Consider the following 15,428-nt stretch of genomic DNA (forward strand, 5'->3'; position numbering starts at 1 on the left):
GTGCCCTGCAGGATTTTAATCTATGACAGCATAGTAGGTTACTGACAGTAAGTTTGAGACTGTAGTCCCAGCTCTTTTCAGGTCTTTGACCAGGTCCTGCCAATTAGTTCTGGGCTGATTCCTGACTTTTCTTAGAATCATACTTATCCCTTGAGACGAGATCTTGCAGGGAGCCCCAAATCGAGGAAGATTGACAGTGATCTTGTGTTTCTTCTATTTTCTAATAATTGCACCAAGGGTTGTTGCCTTCTCACCAAGCAGCTTGCCTATTGTCCTGGAACCCATGCAAGTCTTGTGCAGGTCTACCCTGGAGCCCATCCCAGTCTTATGCAGGTCTACAATTTTGTCCCTGGTGTCCTTAGACAGTTTTTTGTGCTTGGCCATGGTGGAGAGCTTTGAGACTGATTGAGTGTGGGGACAAGGGTCTTCTATACAGGTAATGATTTCAAACAGGTGCAATTAATACAGGTAATGAGTACAGAGTAGGAGAGTTTCTTAATCAAAAACTAACAGGTCTGTGAGAGACAGATTTCTTGCTGGTTGGTAAGTGATCAAATACTTACCGTATTTTTTGGAATATAAGATGCACTTTTTCCTCCAAAAAAGTGGAGGAAAATGGGGAGTGCGTATTATAGTCTGGTTGTGTTGGGGAGGTGGGTGAGTGGCATCGGGGGAGCAGCGGGTCACAGGAGGCTGTAGCCCGCTGCTGTGGCTAACTCCTGTGCGCGCTGCTAAAGAGAAATGAATATTCACTGCATGCCACGCTCATGGATGTGGAGGGCAATGAATATTTATTTCTCTTTAATAGTATCTTGGTATGATTGGCCCCCAACCCCGGTCTTGGTAAGCATGGCCCCCACCCCCATCTTTTCCTAGTATGCATGGCCCCATCCTTATTCTGGTATGATTGCCCCCCCCATCCCGCTCCTGGTATGCATGGCCCCATCAGAAAACATAAAAAAAAAAAAACATTACTTACCTTCCTGGCACTTCCTCAGAGCATTTTGTTCCGATGCCAGCAGCTGCTTTATGCTTGTAAGCAGCACATGGCAGGGTCATCATGCGCTGCTTGCAAGCCGATTGGCAGCTGCCGTAATACTCATTGCTCTGCACACCGGGACTGTGTGTGTGGTGGGTAGTGAGTATTCATTGCTCTTCAGTAGCGTGCACAGTGTCAGCTGCCGGCTTCCTGTTGCTGCCAGGCAGCCACGTGTGCCACTACTTAAGAGAAATGAATATTCACCTCTCTCCACGCCCAGAGAAGTGAATATTCATTTATCTTAAGCAGCTGCACATGTGACCACGGGCAGCAGCAGGAAGGCTCTGGCTGACACTGCACTACTGGAGCAATAAATACTGCTCTATGCGCACAGTCCCGGTCTGCAGAGCAGTGAGTATTCTGGCAGCTGTGCTCTGCTTATGAGCTGCGCATGACATCCCTGCCATGCGTTGCTTACAAGCATAAAGCAGCTGCTGGCACCAGAACAAGATGCTGCGAGGGGGCGCAGGGAATGTAAGTGAAATGATTTATTTTTTTAATGTTTGGGCGGGGCCAATCATAATCTACTATATAATTGTCTAAGGGTCACTTCTGTCTTTCTGTCTGTCTGTCCTTCTGTGACGGATATTCATTGGTCGCGGCCTCTGTCTGTCATGGAATCCAAGTCGCTGATTGGTCTCGCGAGCTGTCCGTCATGACTGCCGCGACCAATCAGCGACAGCCACAGTCCAATTAGTCCCTCCCTACTCCCTTGCAGTCAGTGCCCAGCGCCCACTCCTTACTCCCCGCAGTCACCGCTCACACAGGGTTAATGCCAGCGGTAACGGACCGCATTATGCCGCGGGTAACTCACTCTGTTACCGCCGCTATTAACCCTGTGTGACCAAATTTTTACTATTGATGCTGCCTATGCAGCGTCAACAGTAAAAAGATCTAATGTTAAAAATAATTTAAAAAAATAAAAAATCATTATATACTCACCTTTCGCGACGCTCCGGTGACCGCTCCATGCAAGCGGCAGGTTCCGGTGCTAAGGATGGTATGCGACAAGGACCTGCCATGACGTCACGGTCATGTGACCGTGATGTCATCACAGCTCCTGCGCGAGAAGGACTTGCCATGACGTCACGGTCATGTGACCGGGACGTCATCACACCCTGAGACCGGAAAGCTGCCGCGTGCACCACGCACAGGCAACAGAACTACAAGGGGACCTCGGATCGGAAGGTGTGTATATGTTTATTTTTTAACCTGTGACATACATGGCTGGGCAATATACTATGTGGCTCTGTGCTGTATACTACGTCATTGGGCAATATACTACGTAACTGGGCAATATTCTACGTGGCTGGGCAATATACTACGTGGCTGTGCAATATACTACGTGGACATGCATATTCTAGAATACCCGATGCGTTAGAATCGGGCCACCATCTAGTAATATTTATTTATTTATATCGCTCCAACATATTCCGCAGCGCTTTACAGTTTAACAGTTTCAAACACAACAGTCATAAGTAACAATTTTAACAATACAATAATTAAAGCAAAATAAGACGACCCTACTCATGAGAGCTTACAATCTACAATGAGGTGGGGAAGATACAAAGTAAAGGTGTGTATTTACAATGATGTATTTACAATGATGGTCCAACCATCTTCAGGGGGTGGGGGATAGGAGGAAGTAGTGAATGGGCTACACACATAAAATGACTGATTAGTGAATGTGATAGGCCGCTCTGAACAAATGTGTTTTGAGGGAGCGCCTAAAACTATGCAAATTGTAGATGGTCCTAATATCTAGAGGTAGATCATTCCAGAGGATTGGCGTAGCACGGGAGAAGTCTTGGAGTCAGGAGTGGGAGGTACGGATCAGTGCAGTTGAAAGTCGTTTGCAGAGCGCAGTGGTCAGTTAGGCCGATAGACCAAAATGAGGGAGGAGACATAAGGGGGTGCTGCACTGTGGAGAGCTTTGTGGGTGAGAACAAGTACTTTGAGTTGGATTCTATAATGAATGGGCAGCCAGTGTAATGACTGGTGAAGAGCGGACACGTCTGAATACCGATTAGCTACATGGACAACCCTGGCTGCTGCATTAAGGATAGACTGGGACCATGCATACCAGGACCGGGATGGGGGCCAATCATACCAGAATAAGGTTGGGGACATGCATACTAGGATGAGATGGGGGCCCTGTATACCAGAATAGGGGTGGGGCCATACATAATAGGACGAGATGGGGGCTCTGCATACCAGGATAGGGATTAGGCCATGCATACTAGGATGAGATTGGGGCCCTGCATACCAGGATAGAAATGAGGATGATCATTCCTGCCAGGATAGGAATGAAGAGGACCAATCTTACCAAGATAGGGATGAGAGGGCCCTGCATACCAGAGTAGGGATGAGGTGACCATGTGTGTCACGGTTACCACTGTGCTGCCAACAATATGTCACGGATCCCAATATATCAGGCATCCCAGATACCTTGATAATAAGGGGGCTGTTTGATTTCCCCTGGTTCCTTCCGAAGGGGATTTAGCTACATCCCACTTTCCAGTTCCGGTTTGGAACTTGCAGCTCTCGGGCGCCCCCTCTACCCTCAGGTCAGATCAGGTACTGCGCCTAGGGTAATTAGTCGCCAGAAAGGCTGCCTGCTATGTACTGGTTATTGGGCACACTGCAGCGAGGACAATATAACTACTCCCACTCAGCCGGGAACAATAATTATCAATGCCGCCGGTCGCTGCAAAGACGCCCAATTGCACAGAACAAGGTTGCTGCAACCAGCTCCGATTTTCACCAAAGGTTAACGGGTCCGGAGCCAACCCAAATCAGTAGCGTTATTCACCTTAGAGGACGCATAGTTGTATAGAGCATGAAGACAAGCTAGTAAAATTATAAATTTTACTCCATAAAAGATAGGCAGTATTTACAAAAATATTAAAAAGATATTATAAAGACGACGAATCATGTGTATATCGCAATTATAAATAAAAAGGGATTAACATTGAAAATTGACTTACAATTCTTTTATATCATTCAATGGTGGCTGGGGGAGGGGAGGGGACCTTCCCCACTTATTCTCACGTCAGATTGCACAGCCTGTCATAGCTAAATCCCCAGCAAAAGACACTGCAAGAATCCTGCTTTACACAGATATTTCCTGCCTAAAGCCCAGGCACTCCCCCTGTGGTGACATCACTTAGGGGCTGAAACCTCCCCTTTTCTTACAATATGAAAACTATTTTTTATGCATAATTTGCTGTGTGAACCTCACATAAGTACGACACGATGCTCATGATGTTCCCCACGTCAGGGGCGTTCTGTTAAGTGTAAAATCGGAGCCATTACATGAACTGCTTAAGGAGAAATCTGGAATTTGAACTCGTTGCGCCTAGTTGCTCGCGCTTTCAGTGGCCGATATATTCCGAATGTCCATCAGTAGACCTGTAATTCGTATAGTTCCAGCCCAAATCGGTGCCGCGATATGTAACTTTAATAGAACAAAGAAACTCATGTCTTACACCAGTTACAACTAGTACTAGATCAGAGGAGTGAGCAGCCTTCGCAGAAACTGCTATTTGCCGGGGGCAATAAAAATTCTTCTTCACACACACACAGGCAACCAGCAGAGAAAAGAGGGGGGGGGGGGGGGTCAGAATAGCCCACAGCATGTGTCTTATAAAGCTAGGCAGACTCAAACATGGCATATTCACATTATCGTGACAATGTATATCAGGATGTGGATGAGGGGACCATATACCAGGATAGGAGATATTAAGTACAAAATTTACCACATTTTTTGCTTCAGCTTTTATTTCCCTAATTTCCTCCGTTAAAAACCTAGGTGAGTCTTATGGTCCAGTGCATCTTATAGTCCGAAAAATACGTTATTTCATGCAATAAAATGCAACTTAATTATGCAAAAATCATAAAATGTTATTTCCTGGCTTTTATTTTTAGATTCTGTCTCTTACAGTTGAAGTGTACCTACAAAAAAAAAAAATTACAGACTTCATTCTTTGTAGCTGGAAAAACTTGCAAAAATCAGTATAGTATCCAATAGTTATTTTCCCCATTGTATATATTTTCTCCAGGTCAGAGCTAGTTTTGACAGTCAACAAAATACAATTTTCAAGTAATTCATTATTTACACTCTAGGTATGATAATGATCTCTCACTGTGTGGGATTTTTTTTTATGTTTTAAAGGGTTGTTCTTTACTTGGACAATCCCTTCTCAAGCCTTATGTTTGATCCTGTTAAAATAATTATTCAAACCTTCCATGCCGATGCAGTTCCAGCAGTGTCAGCACTTGCGTTCATGAAGCTCATGTGAGTTTGTCACGTCATGTGAGCCCTGCGGCCAATCAGCGCTGATGTCACTGTCCCCAACTTCAAATTAAACAACAGGAGGAAGTAGAGAGCAGTCGCAGCTCTGGTCTCCTTTTTATGTTCAATACTTCCGAAGGCAGGGACAGTGAAGCCGGCACCGATTGGGAGCAGGGCTTGGGTACTGTTACAACCTCACATGAATCCTGACACCGCTGAATTGGCGCTGGCAAGGGAGCTGTGTATGAGTATTTCTGTTTTAATGAGACCAAACATAAGGAATGACAAATCTCTTGTTGAATTGTTAATATTAAACCAGGGTAACCATTAATGTACTAAATCATATAATACCCCATAAAACCACTTTTATTTATAAATTATTAAAATACCACCAACCCTGTGGTAATACCATGTAAACAAAACACACCGTGAACAAACTGGTATAGGTGTTCCTACACTAATACCTAAACTGGTACCTGCTTGTTTGCAGGGGTTAATGCAAGTAGAGGAGCTGCGGAGACACCATCACGTGTTTCTCAACGCAGGCAGTGAATAGCCAGGCCTTTCCCCGGGAAGGAAAAACCAAGGGAAGGGCAGCATCCAATAAAGGAAAACATCCAATAAAGGAAAACCACCTATGCCAAGCATGGTATCCATCCACAGACAGCGGTTTCGGGGTTTTTGCCCCTCATCAGTGTGGAGTAGGAAACTGGCTATCAGGAGCAGTGCCTAGTAGAAAGTCTATAAAGGCACGGATGATTGACCTCGTGGAGACCAAAACATCCAACACCGCGGAGACACCATCACGTGTTTCTCAACGCAGTGATCCAGAACACTGCCCCCAAATATGCAAGTAGAGCCTTCACTGCCTGCGTTGAGAAACACGTGATGGTGTCTCCGCAGCTCCTCTACTTGCATTTGCATATTTGGGGGCAGTGTTCTGGATCACTGCGTTGAGAAACACGTGATGGTGTCTCCACGAGGTCAATCATCCGTGCCTTTATAGACTTTCTACTAGGCACTGCTCCTGATAGCCAGTTTCCTATTCCACACTGATGAGGGGCAAAAACCCCGAAACAGCTGTCTGTGGATGGATACCATGCTTGGCATAGGTGGTTTTCCTTTATTGGATGTTTTCCTTTATTGGATGCTGCCCTTCCCTTGGTTTTTCCTTCCCGGGGTAAGGCCTGGCTATTCACTGCCTGCGTTGAGAAACACGTGATGGTGTCTCCGCAGCTCCTCTACTTGCATTTGCATATTTGGGGGCAGTGTTCTGGATCACTGCGTTGAGAAACACGTGATGGTGTCTCCGCGGTGTTGGATGTTTTGGTCTCCACGAGGTCAATCATCCGTGCCTTTATAGACTGTTTGCGGGGGTTGGCACCCTAGGGGGAACGTTGTGGTGCCCCCACTCCACGACAGCTGGCTCTAGGGTCCTTGATGAACCCTATTGGATGCCCAGGGTCCCTCTACCCAATTATATAACTGAGGATACCCCTGACCACTATACACAGAACAATCCTATGTCTAAGGAATCCAAATCCCCACACCGTGCCATAAAAACAATGGAGAACACGTAGAAAGGTTTAGGACAGTAATTCGATCAATGCAGCACGCTGGCTCTCATTCCACATTCTAATGGGTCTTTATGCCCTTCAGATTTGAGATCTCAATATGTACTCAATTGTGTGGTTAATGCCCCTATATGATGTGCTGCACATATGCTGCCATAAATATAGGTAAGTATACTGGTGAGTATACATTCCGATACAAAACAATAAAGTACTCATCCAGCCAAAGCATGCCGTCCGCCTTTCCAAAGTACCGCCTCAACGCGTTTCGCCTCTCCGGCTCATCAGGAGGCCCAATTTAAGAACATGTGTCCCGATGGTGTCAGAAAGCTATGAACTTTGATACACTACCTCTGATTTAAAAAGGCCGCCCGGGCTCTATGTCCCTCTCATTTCTGGTTCAGCCAGAGGTCCGCCTCTGCGACCTTGCGTAGATACAGCATACTGCACAGAATCACCGTGGGATGCACTCATGATCTCGCGTTATCCAACCGTGTATTGCGCATGCTCCTTTCAGAACACACCTACCCTTTCGATTCAGGTGTGTGAAGACGTCACTGGGCCTATTGCGCTTGCAACTAGATGGGACGCATCGATTGCGTTCCACCCAATAAACACCAACTAGATGCTTCTGCGCAGACTCCTGGTTGTGCATCGCAAATGTTAGCCATCCAGTGCCTGCCGGCAGCATAACAGTGAATGTAAATTGTTGCCGCTTATGATATAGATATGCATATCTTATTCTTTCAAAATGTACCATTCTGAATACAGCTTAATGTCAAAAAGATCATACCAATACGTGGCACTATCTCTTACCCATGATCTAACGGTAAGAGTACAACATATATAAGCTTAGCCCGTTTCTTTAACATCGAAGACCCATAAGTAAGAGGATTTCTATTGTATGTTATATTTATCATACTAATCTATGTATCACCCTATCAAAGGATGAATTTTAGAGTAAAAGCATAGCCAGAATTTCTTCATGGAGATATACATCAAGTCCCTCCCAACTAACAGGAAATGGGGAACACTCTAATGACCAGAAAAAGCAATCACTTTACATAAAGCCCCACGCTACAGGAAACAAGCAAAGGACAATTGTTCATTCAGCCCCTTAGGGGTCATTGCGTCCATTCTAAAGGTCAATTCACATTCTCTCTAAGATATTTTTATCCATATTACCCCCTCTAGGGTTGGGTTTTATCACCTCAATGGCAATAAATCTGACATTCATCATATCACCCAGATGTTGAAGTCTCATGTGTCTCGCTAGAGTGGTGTCCCTGTTATTTCTGATGTCCCCCATATGTTCACCTACCCTCCTATGCAGCTCCCTCTTAGTTTTGCCAATATAGTCATTTGGACAGGGACAGGTGGCCATGTATTCCACCCCTGAAGACCTGCAGTTAGAAAAATCCCTCTGATAGAAGACCTTTCCTGTGGAGGAGCTCACAAAGGCCTTATTTGGTTTCATCCATTTACACATCTGACAGTCTCCACAACGAAATAAACCACAGGGTTTTTTATCATGCCACGAGCCCCCACCTTTTGGTCTACTGTAGTGGCTATAAACCAATACATCTTTTAGTGACTTTCTTCTTCAATAGGTGATATCTGGGTGAGGACCTAACAGATCCCTGAGGTCCGGATCCATTTTAAAGGATGTCCCAGTGTCTATTTATGATTTTCCTCACTTTATGATGTTGATGATCATAGGTCCCTATGATCCTGATCACATCCCGTGAGACGTCATGCTTGTGTAGTAGCTGTTGTCTACTTTTATTAGTTGCACCCTGATAATCTGTTTCCAAAACATGCCTAGGGTAGCCTTTTTCCATAACATAACATAAGGAATGACAAGGTGTTGTCCTAGTAGTAAGACAACTGTTTTAAGAAGTTACAATTTTTGGTTAAATATTTCCAACATTCTGAATATGAAAAAGGCTTCTCCCCTGTGCAACGTCTCTGATGTTTTATTAAAGAGTTGAATTCCATATAAAACATTTCCCACATTAGGAACAGGAAAAAGGCTTCTCCGCTGTGTGAATTCTTTGGTGTCTAACAAGATCTGATTTCCGATTAAAATATTTCCCACATTCTGAACATGAAAAGGGCTTCTCCCCTGTGTGAGTTCTCTGGTGACTAACAAGATTTGATTTATGGTTAAAACATTTCCCACATTCTGAACATGAGAAAGGCTTCTCTCCTGTGTGGATTCTCTGGTGGCTATCAAGATTCACTTTCTGAATAAAACATTTCCCACATTCTGAACATGAAAAAGGCTTTTCACCTGTGTGAGTTCTCTGGTGCTTAACCAAATCTGATTTCTGGTTAAAATATTTCCCACATTCTGAACATGAAAAAGGCTTCTCCCCTGTGTGGATTCTCTGGTGGCTATCAAGATGCGCTTTCTGATTAAAACATTTCCCACATTCTGAACATGAAAAAGGCTTCTCACCTGTGTGAGTTCTCTGGTGCTTAACCAAATCTGATTTCTGGTTAAAATATTTCCCACATTCTGAACATGAAAAAGGCTTCTCCCCTGTGTGGATTCTCTGGTGGCTATCAAGATGCGCTTTCCGATTAAAAGATTTCCCACATTCTGAAAATGAAAAAGACTGCTCACCTGTGTGAGTTCTCTGGTGCTCAACAAAATTTGATTTGTGTGTAAAATATTTACCACATTCTGAACATGAAAAAGGCTTCTCCCCTGTGTGAGTTCTTTGGTGTATAACAAGATTCCACTTCTGGTTAAAACATCTCCCACACTTGGAACAAAAAAATCTATTCTCTGCTGTGTGAATTTTTTGATGCTTAAGAAAAGATTCTTTGAGGGGAAAATGATTTCCATATTCTAAAAGTGAAAATGGCTTCTTTACTTCAGGACCAATTTGTTTTTTAATGCTCGTTTTGTGACTTCGATTTTCCTTAGTAGTCGGTAATGAATCAGAAGACAGGACCTGTTTCAAAAGATCAGACGATAGATCTTTGCTGTGAAGGGTTGATGGTATATCTGGAGTAATGGCATTCACTTCAATTGTATCCTGTGGGATCTCAAGATTATCTGATTTAAAAACTGAAGATGTCAGCTGCCCCTCTGATCGCCTGGTGCAGTCATCTGTTAAAAATAAAACCAATTAGTTTTCATAAAAAATTCCTTGAATTTTACATATTTTAACATTTGTACGTAAACTGTCCATAACATGACAAGTTATGTTGAATATGTAATTATTCACTAAGACAATGACAGCTCACAGTCTAATAGAAAACCTCATAGGATGAACCAGTAGAGTGTGGTGTTCAACTGTTTGTCCATTCTGCCTCCGAAATATAGAGTAAAAAGTCACCAAGCAATGTTATGTTGAGGAAAATTATACCAATAAACCTTCTACTCTTCTCCCAAAAAAACAAGTCCCCACTCAGGGCCATCATCTGTCAGTGAAAGCATTAAGCTACTTACTGGTAGCGGCATTTCTCGGAGGCCCATGACAGCACGACGAGAGAGGGGATCCGCCCATCAGGAACAGGAAACCTACAGATACAAAAGGGCGGCACCTCTCCCTTGCCTCAGTTGTACTTCAGAGTCTTGAGAGGACAACCGCGGTTAGTGGCACACAAAAATATACACTATATACAGATTATATACAAAATTTCAGCCATATATTGGAACTGGGTATCATATGTGAGATATATACATTTATAGGAAGTGCAACTCCCACGTGAATAGGGAGGGAACTAAGGGTGCTGTCATGGGCCTCCGAGAAATGCCGCTACCAGTAAGTAGCTTAATGCTTTACTCGGACTCCCATGACAGCACGACGAGAGAATTACAGAGATGTAAGGTACCTTAGGGAAGGACTATGGCCTGTAGCACCCTTAACCCGAATGTGAGATCAGAGGAAGCCCCCAAATCCAACCTATAGTGTTTAAAGAAGGTGGACGGGGATGACCATGTGGCCGCCTTACATATCTGGTCGATTGATACTCCAGATTTTTCCGCCCAGGATGTAGCCATGGCCCTGGTGGAATGCGCCCTCAGATTCTGCGGAGCCGGACCCCACCTGCAGTATAAGCCAAAGAGATAGCCTCCCTAATCCACTTTGCTAGTGTGTACTTTGATACCCTGAGTCCCTTTCTAGGATTTTGGAAAGATAAAAATAACGCATTATCTTTCTTCCACGTATCGGTAACAGAGATGTATTCTAGCAGGCATCTCCTAACATCTAATGTATGGAGTAGTTCTTCTTTAGGGTTGGAAGGATTGGGAAGGAAGGATGGTAAAACGATCTCCTGTGACCTGTGAAACCGTGATGACACCTTTGGTAAATAGGCCGGGTCCGGTCTGAGGACTACCCTATCCGGCAGAAACTCTGTATAAGGGGAAAGCCTGGAGAGAGCTTGTATGTCTCCCACTCTACGGGCAGATGTAATTGCTACCAGAAATGCTGTTTTAAGGGATAAGGCCTTAATTGAAGCTGATTGTAAATGGTTCAAACGGCTCCCTAGTCAATGCTGACAGGACTAGGTTGAGATCCCAAGGCATAGATCTATCTTTATGTATGGGTCTAGTTCTACCAGATGCTTTAATGAACCTTGAGATCCAATAATTATTGGCGATGTTACAGGAAAATAGGGCCCCTAGGGCCGAGACCTGTACCCTTAGAGTACTAGTGGATAGATCTAGCTCTAAGCCTCTTTGCAGGAATTCTAAGATTTGTTTTATAGGTATTCCCTCTTCTAAATTAAAATCAGAAGAGGCCAGAAACTTCCGCCAGGTTCTAGCATAGATTGTTGTGGTTATCTGCTTCCTACTTTTCATAAGGGTCTCAAATTCGGGGAGAACCCTTTGTTTTTTAGTAACGCCCTCTCAAACTCCATGCCGTTAAATGGAGATTCTTTACTTGCGGATGGCTGATCGGACCCTGGTAGAGCAAATCTGGAATCTCCGGAAGTACCCAGGGGTCCTCCACTGACATGATCCTGAGCCAAGTGAACCAGGCCCTTCTGGGCCAGAATGGGGCAATCAATATAACTCTGGCTCGATCTTCTCTTATCTTCCTGATTACCAGGGGTATCAGGCCTAGCGGGTGGGAACGCATAAGCCAGCCGAAAATCCCAATTGATAAGAAAGGCGTCTACCGCCAGAGGATTCTCCCTGGGATTTAGGGAACAGAATTTTATTGTCTTTCGGTTGTCCCTGGTGGCAAATAAATCTACCTCTGGATGTCCCCATTTGTGGACAATCTGGTCGAACACGAGAATGTTTAGAGACCACTCCCCTTGCCTTAAGGTGTTGCGGCTTAGAAAGTCCGCTTTGACATTTTCTTTTCCTCTTATATGTAGAGCGGTTAAAAATAAGAAATGATTTTCCGCTGTTTGGAACAGACGATCCGCCACTCTCATCAGTGATTCGGAATGAGTTCCACCCTGGTGATTTATGTATGCGACCGCCACCTGGTTGTCCGAGAGGATCTTGACATGATGACCCTGCAGATATATGAGGAATTTTTTAACTGAAAGTTCAACTGCCATTAACTCTTTTTGGTTGGAGGAGGCTGATGTTAGGGGGTTCCATAGACCCTGAACTATCATGTCCTCCATGTGTGCTCCCCAACCCGAAGGGCTAGCGTCTGTTACAATACGTGTTACCTGTGTCACCCAGGAAACTCCCGCCGATAAATTTTCATTGTTTAGCCACCACTTAAGAGATGTAAGAGCTTTTGGTCCCAAAGTAATCTGGCTCTGCAAGGACCCATGTAAAACTCTATCATTAACCAGCACCTCGGTTTGTAAAGGTCTGGTGTGAAATTGGGCCCAACGGACAGCGGGAATGCAAGAGGTTAGAGATCCTAATAGTGACATAGCCTGCCTAAGGGTCATGGATGGTTTATCAATTGCCTTAGACACCTGCTGCTGGATGTGTAACAATTTGTCGGGAGGAAGACAACACTGTTGGGATTCTGAATTTAACAACAGTCCTAAGAAACTTTGTATTTTTTTGGGCTGTAAACGGGATTTTTCATAATTTACGATCCACTCCAGACGCTCAAGTTTGGGTGTGCCTGTTTCTAGTTGAGAAAGGTAATGGTCTGCTGAACTCCCTACTATAAGGAAATCATCCAAGTAGGGAATAATCAGGATGTCAGACTCTCGTAAGTGCGCCATGACTTCGGCCACTAGCTTTGTAAACACCCTAGGAGCCGCTGATAAGCCAAAGGGAAGAGCTCTGTACTGGAAATGGCGAATCTGTCCCCCCATTGACACAGCTACTCTCAGGAACCTCTGGAAGTCTTCATGTATTGGAACATGATAGTATGCATCCTTTAGATCTACAACTACCATGAAGCAGTGGTTAAACAACATTTTTATTGCTGAATTAATTGTTTCCATTTTGAAAGATTAATTGACCAGGAACTCATTAAGACATTTGAGATTTATGATCGTTCTAAACGATCTGTCTGGCTTCTTGATCAGAAAAAGAGGAGAGTAAAATCCCCTCCCTCTTTCTGATTCTGGGATTTCAATCAAAACATTTTTGGAGCATAAGTTCATAACCTCTGCTTCTAGAGCTGCTTGTTCAAGGGGGGGGGAGGAACGTAAAGGGGTTAACTTAAATTTTTCTCGAGGCCAGTGATCGAAGTCCAGTCTTAGACCTTTTGTTATAATGCCTCTGACCCATTTACTGTTCGTAATGTCAAACCATGCTGAGGAGAACGCTGACAGTCTACCCCCCACAGGGATCGCTAGTCATTGGTCCGTTTTTTTCTGATCTTTTGAGGAACGGCGAAACATGTAGCCCGTACCTCTTCCGCGTCTATCTTCCCATCTAAAACTCTCTCTAGAGGGAGAGGACCCGCGTTTCTTCCCGCGACCAAACCGCCTTCTATTGAAGGGTCGGCGGTAGGATGCTGAATACAGATTGGGAAACTTCTTTTTGTCATCCCCTGCCTTTTCCAGTAACTCATCCAGAGTTGGACCAAAGAGATATTGTCCTTTACACGGAATGGTGCAGAGTTTAGTTCTGGACTGAATGTCACCTGACCAGCATTTTAACCATAAAGCCCTGCGAGCTGCGTTAGAGAGTCCTGCCGCTCTAGCCGCCATTCTGACTGAGTCCCCAGATGCGTCCGATAGGAAAGCCGCAGCATTCTGAATTGTTGGTAGAGCCTTCAGAATAGTATCTCTGGACGCACCGTCCTTAAGCTGGGACTCTAACTGATCTAGCCAGACCATTAATGACCTGGCTGTACATGTTGCGGCCACGGCTGGTCTGAGAGATCCAGCCGCCATCTCCCTTCCTGTCCAGAGGATCTTTGAGGGTCCCCATATCCTCAAAAGGTAATGAGGCTTTCTTTGACGCTTTTGCTACTGCCGCATCCAACTTAGGGGCTTTATCCCACGTATCCACAACCGGATCATCAAAGGGATACCTGCGTTTTAATGCTGGCGGTAAGGCACCCTTTTTTTCCGTTTTTTTCCATTCTCGGAGGATCAAGTCCTGGATCTTTTCGTTTACCGGAAAAGATCTATGTTTTTTACGATCCAATCCGCTAAACATCAACTCCTGTTTTGAGGGCTGTGATTTGGGTTCCTCTATACCCATCGTGCCTCTAACTGATTTGACTACTTTGTCTATCCTATCCAGGGGCAGACAGAATCGTCCAGACTCCTCATCCGATGAAGAGGAGAAAGGACTAGAGAGATAGGCACTTTCCTCTCTTTCTTCCTCTGAAGAATTAGAGTCCAGGGGGGTCCTATGTTTCGAGCCTTCCGCTTGGGATAGGGACTGTAGTGATTCCCTTACTTCCAGCCGGATCATTTCCTTTAGGTTTGCCGCACTCACAGACTCTTCCGCTACCTAGGGGAGGACAATATAGGTGATAACTACTATCTGACCTAAAGTCACTTCCACCCAACCACTCCTGTAGACCTCACAGTCTGTTGTATACAGGGGGCACATAACTTTTTAGAACAAGAATCAGGTAAGGGGACTCCACAGAGGGCACACTCCTTATGTTTTGATTTGTCCGTACTCTTCTTCCCCTGGAAAGATAAAGTATAAGGGGCCCGCGTCACAGAGTGAACTTTCACGTAGATCACTTACCCGTGCGCCAAAGTAAAGTACCGGAATACGAGGGGGTTCTTTCCGAGTCGAAGCTCTGGATCCCTGCTCGGATGAGCTTTTACGACTGGGCTGGTCGCCTCTGTCTTTCTGCTTGGGCTTCTGACGCACCTCGTCTGGCAGCTGCTGCTGCTCACCACCACTCTCCATGACGAATTGCGACCAAAAGCAGGGTTCTAACATCATCACCTGCTTAAATCCCCCTTGGATCCGGTCAGCAGATGGGCCAGCGCTGTCCCTATTGGCCCAGGACACAGCAGGGAGGGCAGGAGGACTTGCAGACAAACCGGCGTTCAGGATGCGATGGGCGCCGCCATCTTGGATCGACCGCGCATGCGCAGACGTCCGGCGACCCGGAAGCGGCTACTAACTCCGCCCCCCACGTCACTGCACCCGGAA

At 45.1% G+C, this 15,428-nt stretch overlaps 1 protein-coding gene across 2 annotated transcripts in view; it reads right to left on the reverse strand.

Moving 5' to 3' along the window:
• Window positions 1-8,864: 8,864 nt before the first annotated feature.
• The window catches only part of LOC138663435 (gastrula zinc finger protein XlCGF66.1-like), a 29,658-nt gene continuing 23,094 nt past the window's right edge, over window positions 8,865-15,428 (reverse strand). For both annotated transcript variants that reach the window (XM_069749641.1, XM_069749642.1), the window contains exon 7: window positions 8,865-10,025. The gene's annotated coding sequence lies outside the window, so the exon portion shown is untranslated. The remainder of the gene's footprint in view (window positions 10,026-15,428) is intronic.

This window comes from Ranitomeya imitator, chromosome 2, assembly GCF_032444005.1.
Source record: "Ranitomeya imitator isolate aRanImi1 chromosome 2, aRanImi1.pri, whole genome shotgun sequence".
Classification (NCBI taxonomy): domain Eukaryota; kingdom Metazoa; phylum Chordata; class Amphibia; order Anura; family Dendrobatidae; genus Ranitomeya; species Ranitomeya imitator.